Below are 17109 nucleotides of genomic sequence, written 5' to 3' on the forward strand. Positions count from 1 at the left end.
TTTGCTGAGTTCGTGTATTACCTGCCTCAGTGTTTTCCTCTTGCCTCTGTTTATTTTGCTCTTCTTGTTTGTGTTTTCCTCGTTTACTAAACCACCTCATGCATATGCATTCTGCCTCTTGCCTGTTTCTGGTGGGATCATTACAGACAGCCAACAAATGACTGTTTCACATCAGGATGTCGTCAAGATAAACACTCTGTCTTACACATTACTTTGTATAGGCCTCCAACAAAATCACTAGTGTTAAAGGTTTGACTCACTACGGAATCCTATAAGTGTGAGCAATAGATGCCTTGACGTGCATTGTTGACAGCTTTGTGAGTAAAAACTTTGGAATTAATAAAGGGTTATTAATTGAATGTGTTTCATTTCTGTGCATTTTGTCCTGTGCTCATAAAGAACTCACATACTGTACAATATAAAAGTAGAATGTTCATGATTAAAACAACTAATGTTCCATTTAATGTCTGTTTTATTACTGGCCTCCCCATAAAGACAGCCAACTAATGACTGTTTCAGATCCTTAAACTAGATGTCACTTTGTAACAGAATTATTAATTAATAATGTTCTACTTTCACAGTCAGTGCTGTATTGTCGTAAACATACAACTTTTAATATTATTTTTCAGCAAAATATGTCAATGAAGAAAAGACTGAGTATTATGATGATGCTGTTACCAGCAGTGGCCTGACAAGTAAGTTTGTTTAATTCATCACTTCATTAAAATTAAAGAGATGTTTACAGAAATTACTTTATCAGATCACTGTATTTGATTTAGGTGGCCTAGGGACAGAAAACACATGAGATGATTATATCACACCTTCACAGGCTCCTGATAGTGTAGAAAGTATGTTTGAATATAACCACCTTGTTTCTGGAAAATACAGTACTGCTAATAACTTTATTTACCCACACTACTGCCCAAATATACTTCTATCTGCAACCAACTTTTGTATGATTAACTTTGTGCAGCTTTTTCCTGACAGTGTTACATATGCAAAGCTGATCCTGTCAGAATCTTGCAGCAACAATTTTGTTAAACTGCTCTTTCTTTTGATTTTTACATTATATTGCACTGTCAGTCTTTAACACATGAATGACATTCAATGACACTGATGTCTGATGGCATTTATATCTACATTTTGACAGGAGGATGTTCTTATGGTCGATTCAGATGCACAATGAGAGAAACAATGAGAAAAAAATGAGAAAGAAATATAGAAAGAGCACATTAACTGCTCAGGAGTTAGAAATAGCTATGTTTGCCTGCAGACATATGTTTAATTTTTTGTTTCTGTTACGCAGAGGAGGCAGAGCAGGATGCAGGAACGAGTTGTGGAACACAGAACACATGTTTATTAACACACACAATAACGAATACGTGGCATCATGGTTCAAATATCAACAACATTCACACTTAAGCACGAGACTTATATACACATTTTACTTTTTTATCAATAATTAATAATGCACATATTAGGAGAGCAAACTGATTTCACAGTTCGTGTGATCTATGAATCTCACAGAAAAGTATATATTGCAAGCTACTTTTCATAAATGTAGTAATTTGAGTCCCACACCAGAAAATGTTCGCTGTTCATTATGTAGGTCAACTGAAGCAAAGCAGAGGTACTCAGTGATCATCTTTTTGGAATTCACTAACCATCCCACACTTGACAGCTTGTGGCAAAATGTACAAAATGTAATTTTGTAATAAATGTATCTGCTATTTTTTCTCTTCATACAGCATGGAATCTCAGCAGACTGTGGCAGTTGTCCTTTGATGACACCTGTGTGGAATGTGTGAAGCTTGACAGATTTGCTGCAACATTACATTTGGCAATGTTTTGTATGTAACTGTAATATGTGATACAAGCCAGGAGAACATATTACTATCAATGGGGAGCTGTTTCCTACCTAGGTCCACTGTCCAATGCACTAATGCACATGCATTAGTAATGCACATGCAGATTACCAATGGGCACAAACAAAAACAAAACATGATAGCAAAAGGTAATGCGTATATAAATAATGTTGCATTACTGACTTACATTTCATAAAACAATTTCTTAAAAATATAACATGTACTTCTCTGAATTCTTTACAGCATGGACCAGAAGGCATGTACATATACAAAGGAACATGCAAGTGAACAGTTGCAGTTGTTCTATAATATGCTTGGCCTGGCAGCAATGAATGCACACTTTTTGCACGAGGCATATAAAGGGTCCACAGAGAGAAGAAGACACTTCGTACATGGCCTTGCAGAAGAACTGCAGCATCATTTCCTTGTCCTCTCATTAACTTTATTGTGTGTACTATGCCTACAATTATTTTTTTATTATTGTTATAAATAGGCCTAGTTATACTACTTAATCATGGTGTGTGTATGTGTGTGTGTGTTTGTGTGTGTGTGTGTGTGTGTGTGTGTGTTGGTAAAAAATATTACAGCAGAGTTTTTACTATCAGTGTTAATATTAGAATAAATTGCACATGAATTCTAACTCGAAGTTCTTCTGAAGAACAGTTTGTGTAGTAATATTTTAGTTATGAGGAACATGCAGTACTAACGAATATAGAGAAGTGTAAGTGTAAATTACCAGTGTACTATAGGCTCGGTACTATGTTTACGTGAATTGTAAATCCTTATGAGTTGTAACAGCTTGAAGCTGTGTATGAAATGTGCTTTGTCATCATCTTAGTTATTTTCAGTACTGTACAAGCATTCTGTGGATATAGGCACTGGTTTGCCTTATGGAAATGTTCATAGTTTTATTCATTCTATTGTTAAATACATATCCATATTTGGGAATAGATAGGTCAGTATCAAGCAAACACTATTACTGTTATTATAATGTGTTATTACATGAAAATGCATTGCTATTACGTGGTGTTATTAAATTATTACATTATCACATTGTTATTAAAATGCATCATTCTTGTGTGTAGTAACTATTAAAAAGTTAACTGTAATTATATTTGCTACAATGAATGTAGACTATATATATATATATATATATATATATATATATATATATATATATATATATATATATATATATATATATATATATATATATATATAGTGTCCTCTCATTAACTTTATCGTTGTTATTACATGGTGTTAATAAAATGTTATTACATTGTTATTGCTATATGTAATTACAATGTGCTGATACTAAAAAGGCCACTTTAATACAATCAGTCCAAGTTAAATATTTAGATGTTTGACGATCAGTAAGTTAGCGACTAAAATAACAACAGCAACATAAAAAGTCTTTACATGTACATGCATATGCACAGTAACTGTTTACAGTAGAGCTGTATGGGCCCTGTCTCATTCAACTATTCACTGATCTGATACATTGGACAATGAAATCCACACAGACTGTGTGAAATATGCTTTTATTAATTCCAAATATGTCAGTGTGCATTTATATTTGTTTTTAGCGCAAATTCCCTCTAAAAAGATTGAAATGAATGAAAGAAAAATGTTAAAAATTATGGATTATAGAGCTACATATTTAGACATTTACAAAGCTGTTACTTCAGATGGAGGACAACATGGTGCATCTGAATCAACCATAAGAACATTTTGTTTTAGGTAAAAGGGGGATTCTATCTGAACATCAGCTAGAAGTGACATTTGCCCATGCTGTTCAAGAGATAAGTAGCCTAGCAACATAAGTTTCTGAGGTCTAAATTGTTTGTCCCGTGATTATACAGGTTTGAAAATGGTGACTGGGTATTTGGCAATAAAATGGATTTGTGCACCTAATGATTGAATGGGGACTGCCCATCATGAAGCAAGGTAAATAAAATTGTCTTTATTAAGTTGTAATGTGTAGCTAAATATGTATTATTGAAAGAGAGACTGAATTATTAATATAGCCACAACAATTTACTATATTTTAGGAGCACAGAAACGCGAACCCCTTACCTTACATATAAGGATGTGAAACAGTCATTAGTTGGCTGTCTTTATGGGGAGGCCAGTAATAAAACAGACATTAAATGAAACATTAGTTGTTTTAATCATAAACATTCTACTTTTATATTGTACAGTATGTGAGTTCTTTATGAGCACAGGACAAAATGCACAGAAATGAAACACATTCAACTAATAACCCTTTATTAATTCCAAAGTTTTTACTCACAAAGCTGTCAACAATGCAAGTCAAGGCATCTATTGCTCACACTTATAGGATTCAGTAGTGAGTCAAACCTTTAACACTAGTGATTTTGTTGGAGGCCTATACAAAGTAATGTGTAAGACAGAATGTTTATCTTGATGACATCCTGATCTATTCCCCTTCACTGCCCCAACACATTTGCGACATAACCCAAGTACTCTATACTCTCCTGCTGAACCACCTGTACTGCAAATTGGAGATGTGTGGAGTTTCACCTGTGTGAGGTCAGCTACCTAGGCTCATAAATGCAACTGGTGTATGTAATCAGGTGACCAAGGTGAAGGCAGTAACCAACTGGCCTTGTCCCCAGATGCACCATGATTTAAAGCCCTTTGTGTGTTTTGCCAATTTCTATCACATTTTATTAGGGAGTTTAGGGCTAAGCCCTATCTGCTCACCAACTTTGTGGGGGAAATACCAATTTAGAGTGGTGCTCTGTGGTACAGCAGACTTTTGCAGCTCTAAAAAAGGCATTCACCACAGCCCTAGTCCTACAACATCCAGATCCCTCAAGGCCATTTGTCATGAAAGTGAATGCTTCCAATGTGGAAGCCCCAAACTTAAAGTAGTAGCATTCTTTTCTAAAAAAGATCGAGAGCTTTTTCCAGTAAAAGTTGGAGTGGAGGCATTAGTTGGAGGGTGCTCAGCATCCCTTTGTGGTAATAACTGACCACAAAAACCTCCAATACCTTCAAACAGCCAGACAACTTAACTCCAACCAAGCCAGGTGGTCTGTTTTTCCTTCAGGTTCAATATTACCATCACTTATCAAGCTGCATTGAAGGATACCAAAGCAGATGCCTTGTCAAGGCAGCCACACCCACTAGCCAGAAACACATCCTATTTCCTTCCTGTTTCCTGGAGGGGGGGCATCAGATGGGACCTGGACAGAGTTATTCTGCTGGCAAACCCTCACCAAGCTGTCCGGATCACCAGTTGTATGTACCACCTAAGTGCCACTATATTCTCATCATATCGGCCCTTAACTCACTAGGAACGGGCCATCCAGGCTCAACACGAACAGAAAAGTTGCTTGCCGCCAGATAATCATGGCTTTCAATGCAGCAAGATATCATCAACCATGCAGCCTCCTGTACAATTGGTGCTAGAAGCAAGACCCCTTGCACACCCCCTGCAAGCAAGCTGCTGCCTCTGCCTGTACCTGATAGGCCATGGTCTTACATATTATTTGACTTTGTCACCAATCTCTAAGTTTCAGATGGTAACACCACCATTATTTCCAGTGCCAATCTCTTTTCTAAAATGGTCCATTTCATCCCTCTTCCAGTTCTCTGTACAGCTCTACAGATGGCCAACCTCCTCTTCCAACATGTCTTTCATCAGTTCAGACTGCAGGAGGACATAGTGTCAGACTGAGGGGTACAATTTATATTGCGAGTCTGGCAGGAGCTTTTGGACAAACTCAGTGTCACAGTGAGACTGACCTCTGAATACCACCTGCAGGCTACTGGTGGGGCAGTTAAACCAGGATTTAGGGAAGTTCTTGTGACTATACTACCAAGAACATCCTGAGACATGGAGTGCTTTCCTGCCCTAGGCTGAACATTCCCAGAAATCGATACATCACTACTCCACAGGGCTCACTCCATTTGAGTGCATCCTGGGGTTTCAGACACTTCTGTACCACTGGAACTTGTTGACATTACAGTTTTCGGTAGTGCTGCACAGGCTACAGGAGAGCCAGAGGGTAAGGGAGGAGACATATTACTGCCTTCATCATAGTGGCATTCAAGAGAAATGCTGATCAGCGACAATGTCACTGCAGACAGATTCAGTACATGGTGGACTGGTAGGGCATGTGCCTAAAGAAAGCAGTTGGATACTAGCTAGATTTTCGACACCGTACTAGTCAACGTTTTCCATCATGCACATCCCACTTGTTGCCCTTGCTGTGCCTGCACCTGGGTTTCGATGGGCCCTTCAGGGGTTGGGCGGTACTGTCATGCCCTGGCCAATATCCAGCCACCAATCACATAGCACCGATCACTCAAATGTCAATCATACTCGACTTCAACCCCTACTCTCAATCACCTGTATATTATATCACATCCTGTACCTATTCCTTGCTTATTCCTCTTCCTATTTAATCTCCACAGACATTGGAGTTTAGTGCTTTGCAATGAATGTTTGGTATTCATTTACATCAACATTATCATTACACTACAATACATAATTAATAATAAGCAGTGCAGCTGGAATGTGCAAGTAAAGAGAAAATATAAACCTGTTATAATGGGCTCTACCTAAACTGCCAATGTATTCTCACCTGTACCACCTCCTGAGTCCTGTCCAGGGGAGATGACATCATCATAGTCCTCTGGAATAAGAGCTACATCAGCACACGTAAACAACTTTTAATGCTAAAGAGCAACAAGTCTGACATTATTCATGTGTTGATTCTGAGAATGTCTTTATCACTTTAAGAGAAACCAACCTGTTGTAACATGAGAGTTTGGTTGAAGACTTAGAGCATCATCATAAATCTCTACCATACCCTCTATCAAAATGTAGCAATAAATGCCATCACACATCAGTGACATTGAGTGTCATTAATGTGTTTAAAACTGAGTGCAAAATAATATTAAAATCAAGTAAAGTTTAACAAAAATAGTTGATGCAAAATTTTCACAGGGTCACAGGTGAAGTCAAACAAAAGTTGACTGCATATTGCAGTTACCTATTTGGACAGGAGTGTCACTGAAGTTATGAGCAGAGCTATATTTTCCAGAAGAGAGGTGGTTATATTCAAACATACTTGCTGCACTATCAGGAGCCTGCTCAGGTCTGATGTCATCATAATTCTCCCGTGTCTTTTTTGTCTCTGTGTCACCTAAATCAAATAAAATGAGCTGAGATTTTAATTTCAGTCATCATCTCTATAATTTTAGTGAAAAGATGAATGATTAAACCAACTTACTTGTCAGACCACTACTGGTAACAGCATCATCATAATACTCAGTCTTTTCTTCATTGACATATTTTGCTGTAACCGAAAGAAAAGTGAATTTGTTGTAAAGTATATTAAGATATATGTTGCATCCAAAGAGAATTGTCTATGAGAACAATCACCAAAACTCTACAAGGTAACATATCCACAAGGTACCACATCTGGCACCCACATCACACTAACTAAGGAGTTTTTAAAAAGTTGTATGTTTACGACAAAACAGCATTGATTGGAAGTATAAGATTATTAAAGAACACTATGATTTCTTTCATTTCTAATATTTCTCTGTGAGATGTAATCCCACCCTTACCTGAGAGAAGCTCTTTACCAACATCTTCATAACCAGAATGCTGAGCTTCTGAGTTGATATATTCTGTCAGAAGAGAACAGAGCAATCATGAAACATGCTTGAAACAGGAACTTATGAGTATCTTCCTTCAGGGATAATAATGAGTTGTGAGAAAAACAGAATATTTGTCCAGTTGACTGCCATGCTTCCATACAATACAAATACAATAATCCAGGGGTGTCATTAGACCAAAATTAATGGAGCATGTGCCCCACTGAAATGTTTCCATGCCCCACTATAATCACTGGTAAAAGCCACTGAGCTAAAAGTCAGTACAAAATCCATAATGCTTTACATTTTAACCTTGTTGAGTAGAACTATACCATATAAATTCACTACAGGGACTACATGTCCCATAATGACCCAGTATCTTTCCAAACGCTTGAGCAGCTAATAATAATAGTGATGCAAGACCAGAAGACAAGGTAATGATCATTTAAAATCTACTCACATATAACCATTTCACTTACCAAAAAACACATATTGAACCATTAAAATGAAGGCACTGGTTAAGTTAACAAGGGGGCACTGCTAACTAGATAACACAAACTTATAAAATGAGAAATATAACGAGTAAACTATTCATTTTGCACATTTGTGCTATTTAGTTAGCATGAACTGGTGATGCAAAAACAAAATCACAATTCACATGTAGTTTTATCTCTCAAAGGAAACATTTCATAAGATTAACTGCTGAGAACATGTGAAAATAGTATTAACATGAAATTTAAGTTCTTAAATATAACATGTAGTAAATGTAAATTACTTTTTCACATCACAGAAGTGAGAGAGCAGGGAACAAGAGTGAGAATAGAAGAAGAAGAGAGAGAAAGCATGAAAGCAGATGCAGAACAGGTAGAAGTAGTAAGAGAGAGAGTAAAACAGAGCAGGGAAAGGAGCAACAGAAAAGCATATGCACAGTCCTGCCCCTCCTGACTGCCAAACAAAGGGGCTGAGCTATACCCTCCTTCATTCTGTGTGTGTCTCAGTTTAGACAAGAGTCTTGAAATACCCCTGCACCACACATGCAAATAAAAACACACAAATATGTGCACACACTCTGTGTAACCTTTATCCTCTTAGTCTTTCTGTCTGTCGGAGCTACACAGAGTCACACAAAGATTTAACCCCTTACCTCTTCCTATTGCTCTTTCTATGTATCTCTGCTTCTCTTACACACTCAAGCCAACTCAAACAATCACGCACACACTCACCTTATCTGTCTTTCCTCTTCTTGTTATTTATTTCACTCTCTGTCTCTCTCCCTCACACATAGTAACACACTCAAGCATACACTTGAGACAAAAAGCAAAAGGTGTAAGCATACATTTCTCCAAAACTTAAAAGAATTACACACTCTAACTTTGCCTAACCAGATACTTCTCAGCAGTATTCCCACAATTACCACTTGCCCTCTCAACTATATAATTCTTTAAATATATTACTTTACATCACATTTACATATTCAGGATGTACAAAAAAGGGCCTAGAGATAAACAACTAGAAAGGCACCCAAGTAAACAAAGAAAAGACAGAGGGGATTACATTTGCCCATTAACAGCAATGACTGACTTGAGGTCAGTTCTCATCTTTACACCAGAGCCTTGAAGACTAAAGACAAAGTCAGAAATCAGAATGTTGATTCTGATCAGAACTTCAGCAGTTACATCAAATCATTAACAAAGAACAACTGTTAACTATCTAAAGAATATATCAAAGGGTAAAGATTTCATGTCTAAGCAGGGCATAGAGAAACTAATACATGCCTTTTTCTCATGCATTTACATGTATGGCATTTAGCAGATGTTCTTATCCAGAGCGACTTACAAAAGTGCTTTGTCATAGAATATCCTAGTACAGTACAGTAGGATAGAGTCTAACATACCAATGAAGTATGTCTTGTCCTACAGACAAGATTACTGCACTAGTCTTAATACGGGCCAAGTTTATAATGAAACCATTACAGATTATTCAAAAGGCAGCTGCCAGAAATCTTACCAAAACAAATAGAGTTGAGCACATTGATTCCAGTTTTCACATTCTTACATCCACTACCAATTCATTTCAAAGTTCTTCATTTTTGGTACTTCTATATATAATTATATACAAACAATTGTATATAAATCACTGAATGGCCTAGAACCAAAATACATCTCTGATCTACTGGAAGAATACAAACCCAATAGACCAGTCAGGCTAGTCAGCTAATGCTGCCTAGAATCAGAACCAAATATGGTGAGGCAACTTTTAGACAGTATGATGCTAAAAGCAATCACAACCTTCTTAATGTTAGATATACCCCAAATGTCACTGTTTTTAAGTCTAAATTGACAATGTTCTTGTTTTCTTGTGCCTTTATCTTTTATCTTCTAATTTGACTTTACTTTAACTCTACTTCTATTTTTTTGAAAAGCCCTTTCTGAGGTGACAGATCTCAGCCTTTATTATTTAAAACTTTTTTTTCCCACTCAATGTTTCTATAAATTTGAGCAAAGTACTTTGAATTCCTATTGTGCATGAAAGGTACTACATATTGAAACTTGCCTTGCCTTATAGTGATAAGGCAGACATTTATCTGATACTGTTCAGATCTCTTAATGTAGTGAGCAGCAAGAGGTGAAATGTCATAAGGTATGAAAAGAGTGCGATACAGTCACACAGCTTCAAAATAACAAATATAACACACAAGCTCTCTCATTTTTCTCTCACTTTGTAATGGTTATTTTTTTTTTAATCTTTGTGTCATACACACTAGGATTGCCTGCAATATTACCCTTCCCTATTACTCACCCTTTTGAGCTGAGATGGGAGTTCTTTCATTGGTGATTCTGTGGTCAATCTCCTCATAGATTACTTCAGGCAAAGTCTTACACCTCCTCTTAGAGAGCACTGGGTGTGAAGACAGGAGCAAACATGGCTTCAGCAAATTAATGACAGACTGAAGGATTATAAGATGTCTATGATATAAGATGTGTAAAACTGTAGATTATATGTGAATGTGCCCCACCTTTCCTGAGCACTCTGTTCTGGTAAACCAGCCCAGAGAGAAGCACTAAGGCCAGGAAGAGCAGCACTCCCAGTACCAGCAGGACCACTGAAGAGGTAGCTGGTTGAGGTAGAGGTCGACTGGTTGTTATCATCTCAGATTTACCAACTGGAAAGGAAATTGCAAAATAGAACATGTATAAACAGTATTTTTTATTTGAACATTTTAAAAAAAATGAGGCAGAGGAATGAAAAGAGGACCTGAGATGGAGTTGGTGGTTACTTTGCTTGTAATAACAGGGGTCAGGGAGATGTCTAGAAATAGAGAACCAAATCAGTTAGGTGGACACAGAACTCACACAAACATACAAAAGCAAAGCTATAATTAGCTTTATTCTCTAACTGACCCTAGCAAGTATATGTCTGTTATATCATTTAATTTACATTTCTTCCTAGACATTTTTGATATTATTATTATTGTTGTTGTTATTGATGTTGACACTCATAATGATGATAACGATTTACCTGAAAAATCCAGCATTTCTCAGGTTATTAAAAAAATGTATCATTGTCACTGATGTACATGAATGTCAATATTTAATTTTGAGGTTGCCAGTTCTGGTAAGCCAAAAAGCAATTCATGAATAATGAAGCTGCGGATGACATTTATATTTGTTCATTTTTTGATCAGATTTGACTGTATACTAATGCTACCTCAGTGTATAAGGACGTGTATTTTCAGGGCTATACATTTGTTAGGAGGGAAGAACTTCATTACTAGTTTCTTCTCATTTCTTTAACTGTTATCTCACTTCTTTTCACCTCTTCCTCATGACTTAGCTCCTCCCTCTGGGGACATGACAAAATGATGCAAGGATAAGATGTGAGGACAGAGGGCTCAGTGACAAAACTTCCACCCAGAGTCCTTGCTTACTGAAGCACAAGTTTAAAGCAACATGACTAACTGATGATGTGCTGCACAGGTTTATCCCTCATCACCAGGTTCAACACCCAGAGATGCATAACAAGGTGTAATTAGACTACAAACTAAAAAAACATCAAAATATTGCAAGCACAATTTCTATTTTTCAGCTACTGAATTTGTCAAAGTAGTTATTTATTGAATCCAAAACCCTGTCTGAGGTATCCTCTGACCTGCACAAGTGATGCCAGCATCCTCTTTGTGGGAGCAATCAGTGTGGTTCTTCAGTGAATAACTGCAGTCCCACAGGTGAATCTCATCCCCTCTACACTCCACTCTGTTCAACCAGATCACCCCTTCACCAGCACCAAAGGCAGCACTCCCATTAGCACTCAGTGCCTTCCCACAGCCCAGCTGCCTGCAGACCACCTCAGCATCCCTGATGTCCCACTGATCATCACAGATGGAGCCCCACGCAGCGTTATGGTAAACCTCCAGCCTCCCAGAGCAGCTTCCCTCTGGTCCACTCAGCCTGAGAGGCAGCGGAACTATACCACAGACATATGACATGAGGAGAAAATACTGCACAGGACAGTTAGGGCAGTAACATAACTGTCTGGGTTCAGCAGATAACACATTTCTTGTCAGCTTTGATTGTGTGAAGTATTGATGTTGAGTAATCCATTAAAATTTATAATGACTAGAGTAAGATATTGGAAGAATTTTGATTCATGCTCTCATTAATTAATGCATCCTTACCTGAGCACTGTCTTTGATGGGGAAATGAAGAGCATTTCACATGTTTTTGTAATTGTATCTGCACTCCTGTGAGTATGGTAATATAAATTATGATTGCAGATTTAACATTCATGAGCATTTAATTCTTAACTTCTCAGCTACTTGATATCTGCAAGAATATTTACATGCAGGGAGAATCTGCCTACCTGAACAGGTAATGTGAGCCACCTCCTTGTCATTATCACACTTATTGTGCCCCCAGGGGTCAGATGGGCAGTGCCATAGAGTGGAGTCATGTTTCCTACATTTCACCTGATCCAGCCAGTTAGGAGATGATTCCACTCTTGCTCTGGCCCCAGACTCCCTGCCTGTTTTCCCACAGTTCAGCTCTTGACAGATCAAACTTGCTGTTTCCTCATTCATCCCATTCACACACACATTCCCCCAGGTTCCATTGTAGAACACTTCCAGATTCCCTTTACACCCCTCAGTGAGTCTAATCTCTTTAAACTCTGGTGAGAGAAAATATGCAGGCAACTATTTTGTCAATCTTTCTATGATTCTTAAATGTTTCTACATGAGAGCTCACTCTACCCACAGTATAAATGCACAGTTGCCATCAGTGTCTGTTAATTACCGTTATTTATGTTTCTTTAAACCCATATGAAACTTAGCTTTCTTAACAAAACAAAACTTAAATAGCTAAAAGCAAATTAAAATGAGCATTATTAAATATGATACTGCTTTGGTGCAGTTTGGGATTCTCTTCTATCAGAATTATTAGATATAATTATTGTATGCTTAATGTCAGACTTTTGCATTTGACACTTACCTTTGAACTGTGCAAATTTGTTACATTTTATGTTATCACTATACACTTTAAAGAACAAAATACAAGTAAATCAAATTCAAGAACAGCTGCAGTCAGCAGACTTCACCTGAGCACACGACCCCTATATCCTCCTTGTGTCTGCAGTCATGCTTTCCCCCAGATTGATACCTGCAGTTCCACAGGGACGTCTCGTTTCCCTCACACTGCACCTCATTCAGCCATATGGGCCCGGTTCCTGGACCAAACCAGGCTGGTACGTAGGCACTGAGGGCCACTCCACACTGCAGCTGACTGCACACCACCTGAGCATCCTCAATATCCCATGAGTCATCACACACTGTCCCCCATGATCCACTGAGGAAAACCTCCAGCCTTCCTGCACAGTCTACCCCAGAGCCAACCAGCCTGATGGAGGAATGGGCTGAAACACACACACACACACACACACACACACACACACACACACACACACACCTTAATTGTCCAAAACATTTCAGACAGTTTAAACTCTGGTTTTGATTTACATAGAATTGTTCCACCAAAATAAGCACATGATGTTATTATTTTTGTTAATGTGACATAAAAGTCATTAATCCTCACACAACTGGTGTACATTTTAGAGTAGATTAGGCAAGCATGTTATTAATTTTATTAAGAATGACCAGTTTTTAGGTTAATGTAACACATACCAGAGCAGGTGATTGACAGCTGTTCCATGGAGCTGCAGGAGAGGTTGAGGAGGTTTGCAGTGCTGCAGTTCCCCAGATGAGCTTCACTCCCAGAACAATTGAAACCCCTCACACACATGTGGCTGTGTTGATCAGGACTGGAAGAAGAGGAGCTGGAGGAGTTCAGCACAGAGCCACAGCCCAGCTGTCTGCACACCACATAGACTTCAGATACACTTCGGGAGTCCAGGAGAACTCTCCTCCAGCCCAGGCTGAAATAAACCTCCATCTGCCCCTCACACTCACTCCCTCCAGACACCCGCACTCGGCCCTCATGAAAGGCCTGTGAGGAAACTGAAACAGAAACATGCATAAAAACATGGGTATATAGCTATATACTTATGTGTATATATATTTTTGAGAATGCAGTAGATATCATCTAATGTTTACTTTTACAGAATAGCAGAGGAGGCATTTTCCCATAAAATGTATTTTTAAGTAATGTGGTGTAAAAATGCTCACCGCTGCAGATGACTCCAGCATCCTGTTTATGAGAGCATGCTGCTCGACTCCATGATGAGATGGGACATTCTGACAGGTGTGTCTCGTTCCCATGAAAATCAAACACATCGGCCCAGATGTGGCCACTCCCCTCCCCAAACCAGTCCACCCCCAACACAGCCACAGCACTCCCACACTTCAGCTGTCCACAGAGGACACTGGCAGCTCTCATATCCCAGTTACCACCACAAACTGAGCCTCAGTCACTGAGGTACTGGAACTACACTCGACCAGAACAGGAGTCCCAGCCATTCAACAGACATGCAGCTGTGTAACCTGTAAAACACAGAAATGATTACAGATATGTAAACAGAACAAGCACTATTGTTGTCATAGTATCTCATAGTTACAATAGTTCACTGGCAACAAAGATAAAGATTAATATATAACCTGAACATATTAGTCCCACATCACAGTAATGGGAGCAGTTCTGTTTGACTAAAGATGTTGGACAGAGAGAAATCTCAGATTCGTTGCCTCTACACTGAAGCTCCTCTGTCCACACCTGGCCCTCCCCTCTGCTAAAAGCAGCTGCTCCCAGCACCTTAACAGGAATCCCACAGCCCAGCTCTCTACACACAACTTCTGCATCCTGCTGGTCAAAGTCAGCATCACACACTGTGGTCCAGGTCTTCCCATGAATCACCTCGACTCTCCCAGTGCATTGAGGACCACCAACCTGCCTCACTCCTAAAATATTAATATGGGGACTAGAGACCATGGAACATATTCTAGTGACAGAGAAAATACTTACTTTATTGATTTTCTAATATTGCACTAGTTAATGCATGGTTCTTCATTAATGGCAGCAAATAAGAAATATATTATTATAAAATAGATTTTGTCGGTGGTCTAATAAGTGACAAAGGATAATTTAATTTCCTTTACAAATGCTGAAGAAAGAAAGCAAAGCTGTTCTATCTAAAAAAAGGAACTGCACAAGAATTGTTAAAAACTGATCTATCATAGCATGTCACATTCATATGTTCATGGCCATAGAAGCTTCTAATGATAATGACGCCATGCTTTCCTTTTATTAAACAAATATAAAATTGAGATGCACAAAATTTGTAATGTCATAACAAAGTCTGAAAGTTAGCAAATATGCAGAAATGCCAGTTGGGGTGAATATATCCATTCTAAAGATTAGTATAATTTACCTGAGCAGATAACTCCTGCATGATGATAGTCACTAACCTAGCCAACTGAACCACAGTTCTTCAGCATAGACTCTGATCCACTACAGGCCACTTCATTCATCCAGATTGGTCCTGATCCTGGTCCAAAGTGAGCATTACCCAGTACATCTACAGCCTCCCCACAGCCCAGCTGTCTACACAACACTGCAGCATCTCTCATATCCCAGTCATCATTGTACACTGATCCCCACTGTCCTCTATGAAGAGCCTCCACTCTCCCAGCACAGCGACTACCACCATCCACCAGCCTTGCACTATCTGCCCACGATAAAGAGGGAGGGAGAGAGAAACAATGAGAAAAAAATAGAAGACCACATTAACTGCTCAGGAATTAGAAATAGCTGTTTGGCTGCAGACAGCTGTTTATTCTGTCTTTTCTTTTATGTTTATGTTACGCTGAGGAGGCAGAGCAGGATGCAGGTACGAGTTGTGGAACACAAAACACGTTTATTAACACACACAATAACGACTACGTGACTCGCAGGCTAACAGGGTTCAAACATCGATAACATTCACACTTAAACACAACACTTATATACATGCACGCTAACGATACACAACGAAGAGCACGTGTGAAACATGGTGTGCGCGGCCATATGGACGAACTCACACCCTCACACACACAGACACAGGGAGACGTTTGGGAGGAGGGGCCGTACCACGACAGAGCCCCTCCCCAACGGTGCGACTTCTGGCGCTCCAGCCTATCGGGCTACGGCCCTGAAACCAATGCCAAATGGCGAGACCGGAGGACCGAGCGACCCGACACATGCCAGCGCGAGCAGGACAGAGGGGAGGAAGACAGGGACCAGGATGACAACAGACACAGGGAAGTACACACTGATGGGCACAGGTACAGACACAAAGGGGGGCAAAGCAACTGGCACAGTAATAGGTACTTTGATCGGGACAGGTATATGAACCGGACTACATAAAGAACTATTAAACAGTCCGGGGAAATGTAGCAGGAGCCCCAGCCAGTCCTCCTATCGTTGGCTGCGTCGGAGACCGCCCCGGCTGGACGTATCCTCCTTTGCTGGCTTGTGTGGTGGTGGCTGCTCCGGCTTTGGCGCACGCGTATCCGGAGACGTACCAGCTGATTTGTCCATCTCAGGGGCGGGCACTGGTGACACTGCCTTCTTGCCTTTACGAGGCTTAGGCATTTGAGCTCTGGGGTTGCAAGCCTTCATGGAGGGAGTGTCCTCATCGGATGACTTGGGTGGTACCTTGGGCGTCGGAGGTCCTTCACTCTCAGAATCCACCGACGCGGTGTCCATCACCGAGGGAGAATCCCTATGGAGTTATATTTTAGTTTGAGCGTTCCCCTCCCCCAGCGTATTATTGTATCCATGCTGTTGTACCTTTATGTAATATTTCAGTTTCCGTTTCTTAGTGGCCCATCATACAACCAAGGTGTAAAAACCTGACCATCATTGCTGTTACCTTATAAGCTCATAGCAGCACAGCACTCACTACCATAGCATGATTATTGCAGTCTCATTGTCCGCAGTGGTCCTGTGGTCACAGACTAAGCAGTGGCAAAAGGATTAAAACAATATCTATCTATATATAACAGCTAAGGTGTTTACACCACCAGAGGGCGACGTAGAGTCTTTGCAGCATTCCACCCCCACTACCTACTTTATATGGAATCCTATTGGAAATGGGCTCAAGACACACAGAAGGCTGCAGC

At 39.5% G+C, this 17109-nt stretch overlaps 1 pseudogene; it reads right to left on the reverse strand.

The window, feature by feature from the left end:
• Positions 1 to 4315: 4315 nt before the first annotated feature.
• On the reverse strand, positions 4316 to 17109 carry LOC145659844 (antigen WC1.1-like; annotated as a pseudogene).

The sequence above is a fragment of the Electrophorus electricus genome, chromosome 11 (assembly GCF_041902795.1).
Source record: "Electrophorus electricus isolate QZ-2024a chromosome 11, ASM4190279v1, whole genome shotgun sequence".
Lineage (NCBI taxonomy): Eukaryota > Metazoa > Chordata > Actinopteri > Gymnotiformes > Gymnotidae > Electrophorus > Electrophorus electricus.